Source organism: Salvelinus namaycush, chromosome 9 (assembly GCF_016432855.1).
Source record: "Salvelinus namaycush isolate Seneca chromosome 9, SaNama_1.0, whole genome shotgun sequence".
Taxonomy (NCBI): Eukaryota; Metazoa; Chordata; class Actinopteri; order Salmoniformes; family Salmonidae; genus Salvelinus; species Salvelinus namaycush.
The window spans coordinates 1,700,386-1,709,226 of record NC_052315.1 but is presented as its reverse complement, the minus strand read 5'-3'; positions in this window follow the sequence as shown (position 1 = coordinate 1,709,226).

The following is an 8,841-nucleotide window of genomic DNA, read 5'->3' as shown; positions in this document are numbered from 1 at the left end:
TCTGAGAGGTAAACAGAGCTCTACTAATCCTGTAGAGTCTGAGAGGTAAACAGAGCCCTACTAATCCTGAGTCTGCATCCCAAAGGCACTGTATTCCCTACATAGAGCACTACTTTTGACAAGAGCCTCATTCTTTAAAATTACATGATGTTGGCACTTCCCTGTATTCAGTGGAGATCTATCTTTCACAGTACACTTTACAGTTTGTCTATCAATCACTATCTAGATTCTAGTGCACACAGATTTAATAACAGCTCTTCAAGGTATTAACGTCTGCCAGCAACTGCCATTATGATACTTGGGTCGTGTGCCAAATGGTAGCCTATTACCTTCACAGTGCACTACTTTTGACCATGACCCATAGGGTGTAAAAAGAAGTGCACTATATATTCCTCCCTTCTCCAACCTATTTTCCCTCAGCTCCCTCTCCCCAATCTCTCCTCTCTGGTCCCCCTCTCCCCTCTGGTCCTCCTCTCTCCTCTGGTCCTCCTCTCTCCTCTCCCCTCTGGCCCTCTGGTCTCCCCTCTGGGCCCTGGTTCCCTCTGGCCCTCGTCTCCCCTCTGGGCCCTCTGGTCTCCCTCTGGCCCTCTGGTCTCCCCTTGGGCCCTTGGTCTCCCCTCTGGTCTCCCCTCTGGTCTCCCCTCTGGCCCTCTGGTCTCCCCTCTGGCCCTCTGGTCTCCCCTCTGGCCCTCTGGTCTCCCCTCTGGCCCTCTGGTCTCCCCTCTGGCCCTCTGGTCTCCCTCTGGCCCTTGCGTCTCCCCTATGGGCCCTCTGGTTCCCCTCTGGTCTCCCTCTGGGCCCTCTGGTCTCCCCTCTGGGCCTCGGTCTCCCTCTGGGCCCTTGGTCTCCCCTCTGGCCCTCCTCTCCCCTCTGGCCCTCCTCTCCCCTCTGGCCCTCCTCTCCCCTCTGGCCCTCTGGTCCCCTCTTCCCCCTCTGGTCCCCTCTCCCCTCTGGTCCCCCCTCCCCTTGGCCCCCTCTCCCCTCTGGCCCCCCTCTCCCCTCTGGCCCCTCTCCCCTCTGGTCCTCCTCTCTCCTCTGGTCCTCCTCTCTCCTCTCCCCTCTGGTCCCCCTCTCCCCTCTGGCCCTCCTCTCCCCTCTGGCCCTCCTCTCCCCTCTGGTCCACCTCTCCCCTCGGTCCCCCTCCCTCTGGTCCCCCTCTCCCTCTGGTCTCCTCTCCCTCTGGTCCTCCTCTCCCCTCTGGTCCTCCTCTCCCCTCTGTGTCCTCCTCTCCCTCTGGTCCTCTGGCCTCCTCTTCCCTCTGGTCCTCTGGTCTCCTCTCCCCTTGGTCCTCTGGTCCCCTCTCCCTTGGTCCTCTGGTCCTCCTCTCCCCTCTGGTCCTCTGGTCCTCCTCTCCCCTCTGGTCCTCTGGTCCTCCTCTCCCCTCTGGTCCTCGGTCCTCCTCTCCCTCTGGTCCTCTGGCCCTCCTCTCCCCTCTGGCCCTCCTCTCCCCTCTGGCCCTCCTCTCCCCCATAAATTAACTCACTAACATTCCCTCACTTACTCTCTTGGACAGCCCTGTGCATTTTTCTTCTGATTTCTCAGGAAAATAAATGACGTCATTTAGCGATGAACTGCTTGCTCAGGTAACAGTAAACGATTGGTTTCCCTATTACTCACTACATTAACTGTTGTAGCTCAGGGATGACTGGGTGTTAGTGCACTTCAAACACCTCAGGGTGAGTCACAAACAGTAGCTCTTTGTTTTCCAGTGAATTGAGTGATGCATTCTGCCTGGTGAAAACATATTTAATCTTTATTTGCTCAGGGAAGTCCCTAAATAATGTATTTTTTTTACGAGGGAGACCTGATGGAAGCTAGTTACATAGTGAAATACATAACGAGGCACATATAGGTCTCTCTCGTGTAAATTATAGTGTATTTTTTTTAGTGTAAATTGCATGAGCAAATAGACAAATCCCTCTGAGCTAGAGTTCAGGGTGTGTCTATTTGAAGATGGGATCTCTGCAAAGCGGTGTCACACACACACACACACACACACCACACACACACACACACACACACACACACACACACACACACACTCTAACTCCCTTTCCATAGCCGCGGGAAGTAGGGGTGCTGGAAATGCTGGTGTTGAGATGGTAAAACTGAGAGAATGTGTGTCGTTACAGTAAAAGTATATATATATATACACACATACACAACATGACCAAAAGTATGTGGACACCTGCTCGTCCAACATCTCATTCCAAAATCATGGGCATTAATATGGAGTTGGTCCCCTCTTTGCTGCTCTAACAGCCTCCACTCTTCAGGGAAGTCATTAATATGGAGTTGGTCCCCCCTTTGCTGCTATAACAAACTCCACTCTTCAGGGAAGTCATTAATATGGAGTTGGTCCCCCCTTTGCTGCTATAACAGCCTCAACTTTTCAGGGAAGTCATTAATATGGAGTTGGTCCCCCTTTGCTGCATAACAGCCTCAACTCTTCAGGAAGTCATTAATATGGAGTTGGTCCCCCCTTGCTGCTATAACAGCCTCAACTCTTCAGGGAAGTCATTAATATGGAGTTGGTCCCCTCTTTGTGCTCTAACAGCCTCCACTCTTCAGGGAAGTCATTAATATGGAGTTGTTCCCCCCCTTGCTGCTGTAACAGGCTCAACTCTTCAGGGAAGTCATTAATATGGAGTTGGTCCCCCTTGCTGCTATAACAGCCTCAACTCTTCAGGGAAGTCATTAATATGGAGTTGATCCCCCCTTTGCTGCTATAACAGCCTCAACTCTTCAGGGAAGTCATTAATATGGAGTTGGTCCCCTCTTTGCTGCTCTAACAGCCTCCACTCTTCAGGGAAGTCATTAATATGGAGTTGGTCCCCCCTTTGCTGCTATAACAGCCTCAACTCTCAGGGAAGTCATTAAATGGAGTTGATCCCCCCTTGCTGCTATAACAGCCTCAACTCTTCAGGGAAGTCATTAATATGGAGTTGGTCCCCTCTTTGCTGCTCTAACAGCCTCCACTCTTCAGGGAAGTCATTAATATGGAGTTGGTCCCCCCTTTGCTGCTGTAACAGCCTCCACTCTTCAGGGAAGTCATTAATATGGAGTTGGTCCCCCCTTTGCTGCTATAACAGCCTCCACTCTTCTGGGAAGTCATTAATATGGAGTCGGTCCCCCCTTTGCTGCTATAACAGCCTCCACTCTTCAGGGAAGTCATTAATATGGAGTTGGTCCCCCCCTTTGCTGCTATAACAGCCTCCACTCTTCTGGGAAGTCATTAATATGGAGTTGGTCCCAGAAAATCACATTGTATGATTTTTAAGTAATTAATTTGCATTTTATTGCATGACATAGGCATTTGATCACCTACCAACCAGTAAGAATTCCGGCTCTCACAGACCTGTTAGTTTTTCTTTAAGAAGCCCTCCTGTTCTCCACTCATTACCTGTATTAACTGCACCTGTTTAACTCGTTACCTGTATAAAAGACAACTGTCCACACACTCAATCAAACAGACTCCAACCTCTCCACAATGGCCAAGACCAGAGAGCTGTGTAAGGACATCAGGGATAAAATTGTAGACCTGCACAAGGCTGGGATGGGCTACAGGACAATAGGCAAGCAGCTTGGTGAGAAGGCAACAACTGTTGGCGCAATTATTAGAAAATGCAAATCCACTACAAACACTTAGACATCATTTACAAATGAAGCATTTGTGTTTTAGTGAGTCTGCCAAATCAGAGGCAGTAGGGATGACCAGGGATGTTCTCTTTATAAGTGTGTGAATTGGACCCTTGTTAAGCAACGAAATATGTCCACTGCTGGTATACTTCGTATTTTAGTGAATGTAGTACGGCATCTGGGAAATGTTGGCATACTAAATACTGTACACTACAGTTCAAAAGTTTGGGGTCACTTAGAAATGTCCTTGTTTTCCATTAAATTAGTTGTAAAATGAATAGAAAATATAGTCAAGACGTTGACAAGGTTATAAATTAATGACTTTTAATTGAAATAATAATTGTGTCCTTAAAACTTTGCTTTTGTCAAAGAATCCTCAATTTGCAGCAATTACAGCCTTGCAGACCTTTGGCATTCTAGTTGTCAGTGTGTTGAGGTAATCTGAAGAGATTTCACCCCATGCTTCCTGAAGCACCTCCCACAAGTTGGATTGGCTTGATGGGCACTTCTTACGTACCATACGGTCAAGCTGCTCCCACAACAGCTCAATAGGGTTGAGATCCGGTGACTGTGCTGGCCACTCTATTATAGACAGAATACCAGCTGACTGCTTCTTCCCTAAATAGTTATTACGTAGTTTGGAGCTGTGTTTTGGGTCATTGTCTTGTTGTAGGAGGAAACTGGCTCAGATTAAGCGCCGTCCACAGAGTATGGCATGGTGTTGCAAAATGGAGTGATAGCCTTCCTTCTTCAAGAGCCCTTTTACCCTGTACAAATCTCCCACTTTACCACCACCAAAGCACCCCCAGACCATCACATTGCCTCCACCATGCTTGACAGATGGTGTCAAGCAGTCCTCCAGCATCTTTTCATTTTTTCTACGTCTCATGAATGTTCTTCTTTGTGATCCGAATACCTCAAACTTAGATTCGTCTGTCCATAACACTTTTTTCCAATCTTCCTCTGTCCGGTGTCTGTGTTCTTTTGCCCATCTTAATCTGTTCTTTTTATTGGCCAGTCTGAGATATGGCTTTTTCTTTGCAACTCTGCCTAGAAGGCCAGAATCCCGGCGTCGCCTCTTCACTGTTGACGTTGAGACTGGTGTTTTGCAGGTACTATTTCATGAAGCTGCCAGTTGAGGACTTGAGACGTCTGTATCTCAAACTAGACACTCTAATGTACTTGTCCTCTTGCTCAGTTGTGCACCGGGGCCTCCCACTCCTCTTTCTATTCTGGTTAGAGCCTGTTTGCGCAGTTCTGTGAAGGGAGTAGAACACATCTTCAGTTTCTTGGCAATTTCTCGCATGGAATAGCCTTCATTTCTCAGAACAAGAATAGACTGACGAGTTGCAGAAGAAAGGTCTTTGTTTCTGGTCATTTTGAGCCTGTAATCGAACCCACAAATGCTGATGCTCCAGATACTCAAACGTCTAAAGGCCAGTTGTATTGCTTCTTTAATCAGGACGACAGTTTTCAGCTGTGCTAACATAATTGCAAAAGGGTTTTCTAATGATCAATTAGCCTTTTAAAATGATAAACTTGGATTAGCTCACACAACGTGCCATTGGAACACAGGAGTGATGGTTGCTGATAATGGGCCTCTCTACGCCTATGTAGATATTCCATAAAAAAATCTGCCGTTTCCTGCTACAATAGTCATTTACAACATTAACAATGTCTACACTGTATTTCTGATCAATTTTATGTTATTTTAATGGACAAAAAAAAAAAGTGCTTTTCTTTAAAAAACAAGGACATTTCTAAGTGACCCCAAACTTTTGAACGGTAGTGTATATGCAATGATTTTATTTGTTGTAATGTTCTATCGTCAGCCAGGTGAGCCCTCAGGAACACATCTTGAGCAATAGTACTTCCTGCATGCCAAACACAACAGTACTTCCTCCCCTCCTCTCTCCTCCTCTCCCCTCCCCTCCCCTCCTCTCTCCTCCTCCGCATCTGTCCCTCTGCCCAAGCTGTTATACAGGAGGTATTTCAGAGCACTGGGGGCATTTCCAGTTGACAGTCTTTGGTCCTTAAAAAACATGCTATGTAAAACATGCTATGTAAAATATTGTGTGAGATAGCTTGGAAAATAAACCAATGTGACTCCGGATGACAACATAATCAAATTTGTTTCCAACATTTGGGCAGTTTTCATAAAGAAGTTAATTCCTCTTGATATGGTCCCGCCCTAATCATCAGCCAGGTGAGCAATAGTACTTCCTGCCTGCCAAGCCCACTTCACCACTCGAGGCTACAGAATATAGCCATCTCCTCCTCGTCAATATATCACACACCCAGCAGTTCAGGGTGGGGTTGTGTTAACGCAATCATCTACTATCCCTGTCCACAAAACCACTCCACACACACACACACACACACACACACACACACACACACACACACACACACACACACACACACACACACACACACACACACACACACACACACACACACACACACACACACACACACACACACCACACCACACACACACACACACAGGCTCCTGAACTCTGCCAGCCATCCCTGCCTAGCTGCCACCATACCAACTAATTCTACGTAGAAAATGACTACCTATTCCCTATGTACAGATGTAGGATCTGAATTTGAGCCAGTTTGCTACAAACAACAGGAAAATAATCCTGCAGCAACAGGAAATGTGAATTTTATGTGGATTATAATGAATGGAGATTTTTGGAGGGGCTAATCAAGTCAGAAATGTCAAAGTGGAAATTAATAACTTTAGAAGACTTTTTAAAACTCAAATACACTACAAGTTTGCATTTTCTGCTTCGCAGGAAAATTCGCAGAAACAAAGGAGTGATCAAATTTAAATCCTGCATCTGTAGTGCACTACTTTTGCCCAGGGCCCGCTACTTTTGACATAGGCCTCTAGTCAATACTGCACTACATATGGAATAGGGTTCCATTAAGGATGCAGACCAAACGTTCTGCTGGAAGGAAAGGGGAGGGAAGGAGACTCCAGGAGGGTACAACTTCCTAAAGGGGAGGGAAGGAGACTCCAGGAGGGTAGAAAGAAACAAAGGGGAGGGAAGGCGACTCCAGGAGGGTACAACTTCCTAAAGGGGAGGGAAGGAGACTCCAGGAGGGTAGAAAGACACAAAGGGGAGGGAAGGAGACTCCAGGAGGGTACAAAGACACAAAGGGGAGGGAAGGAGACTCCAGGAGGGTACAATTTCTAAAGGGGAGGGAAGGAGACTCCAGGAGGGTACAACTTCCTAAAGGGGAGGGAAGGAGACTCCAGGAGGGTACAACTTCCTAAAGGGGAGGGAAGGAGACTCCAGGAGGGTACAACTTCCTAAAGGGGAGGGAAGGAAACTCCAGGAGGGTAGAAAGAGACAAAAGGGAGGGAAGGAGACTCCAGGAGGGTACAACTTCCTAAAGGGGAGGGAAGGAGACTCCAGGAGGGTACAAAGACACAAAGGGGAGGGAAGGAGACTCCAGGAGGGTACAAAGACACAAAGGGGAGGGAAGGAGACTCCAGGAGGGTACAATTTCCTAAAGGGGAGGGAAGGAGACTCCAGGAGGGTACAACTTCCTAAAGGGGAGGGAAGGAAACTCCAGGAGGGTAGAAAGAGACAAAAGGGAGGGAAGGAGACTCCAGGATGGAGAAAGAGACAAAAGGGAGGGAAGGAAACTCCAGGAGGGTAGAAAGACACAAAGGGAGGGAAGGAGACTCCAGGAGGGTAGAAAGACCTAAAGGGGAGGGAAGGAGACTCCAGGAGGGTACAAAGACACAAAGGGGAGGGAAGGAGACTCCAGGAGGGTACAACTTCCTAAAGGGGAGGGAAGGAGACTCCAGGAGGGTACAACTTCCTAAAGGGGAGGGAAGGAGACTCCAGGGGGGTAGAAAGAGACAAAGGGGAGGGTAGGAGACTCCAGGAGGGTACAACTTCCTAAAGGGGAGGGAAGGAGACTCCAGGAGGGTACAACTTCCTAAATGGGAGGGAAGGAGACTCCAGGAGGGTACAACTTCCTAAAGGGGAGGGAAGGAGACTCCAGGAGGGTAGAAAGAAACAAAGGGGAGGGAAGGAGACTCCAGGAGGGTAGAAAGACCTAAAGGGGAGGGAAGGAGACTCCAGGAGGGTACAACTTCCTAAAGGGGAGGGAAGGAGACTCCAGGAGGGTAGAAAGAACCAAAGGGGAGGGAAGGAGACTCCAGGAGGGTAGAAAGACCTAAAGGGGAGGGAAGGAGACTCCAGGAGGGTAGAAAGACACAAAGGAGAGGGAAGGAGACTCCAGGAGGGTACAAAGACACAAAGGGGAGGGAAGGAGACTCCAGGAGGGTAGAAAGACCTAAAAGGGAGGGAAGGAGACTCCAGGGGGGTGCAAAGACACAAAGTCTCGAAAGCCATAAGCCCAAAGCCTTGGCTCAAAGACTACTGATTATGTTTCACCAAAAGAAGGCGAGGGTGGAGGAGAGGGGATAAGGTGTGTATACACTTCCCTTTGTATGAGCGTGGAGCCTATTGCCCTGGTATCAATGGAGATATAAAAGGGTCTGAAGGAGGCAGAATTCCTCAGGTAAGCACCCAGGGTGGAGGGACTAGCCCAGACAGGCACAACAGGGCTGGGCTCTCTAACCTGCCAGAGGCCTTGGAAGTCTTCACTGTGTTGACAATACACCACAACGCTGGGGATTGGACTTTCACTGATCGCCCCGAGAGCTGTACGTAGGTAGGTCCTTAACAACACAGTCACTTAACACACAGACACACAGTCACTTAACACACAGACACACAGTCACTTAACACACAGACACACAGTCACTTAACACACAGACACACAGTCACTTAACACACAGACACACAGTCACATACACACAGTCACTTAACACACAGACACATAGTCACTTAACACACAGACACACAGTCACTTAACACAGACACACAGTAACTTAACACACAGACACACAGTCACTTAACACACAGACACACAGTCACTTAACACACAGTCACACAGTCACTTAACACACAGACACACAGTCACTTAACACACAGTCACTTAACACAAACACACAGTCACTTAACACAGACACACAGTCACTTAACACACAGACACAGTCACTTAACACAGTCACACAGTCACTTAACACAGTCACACAGTCACTTAACACAGACACATAGTCACTTAACACAGACACACAGTCACATAGACACACAGTCACTTAACACA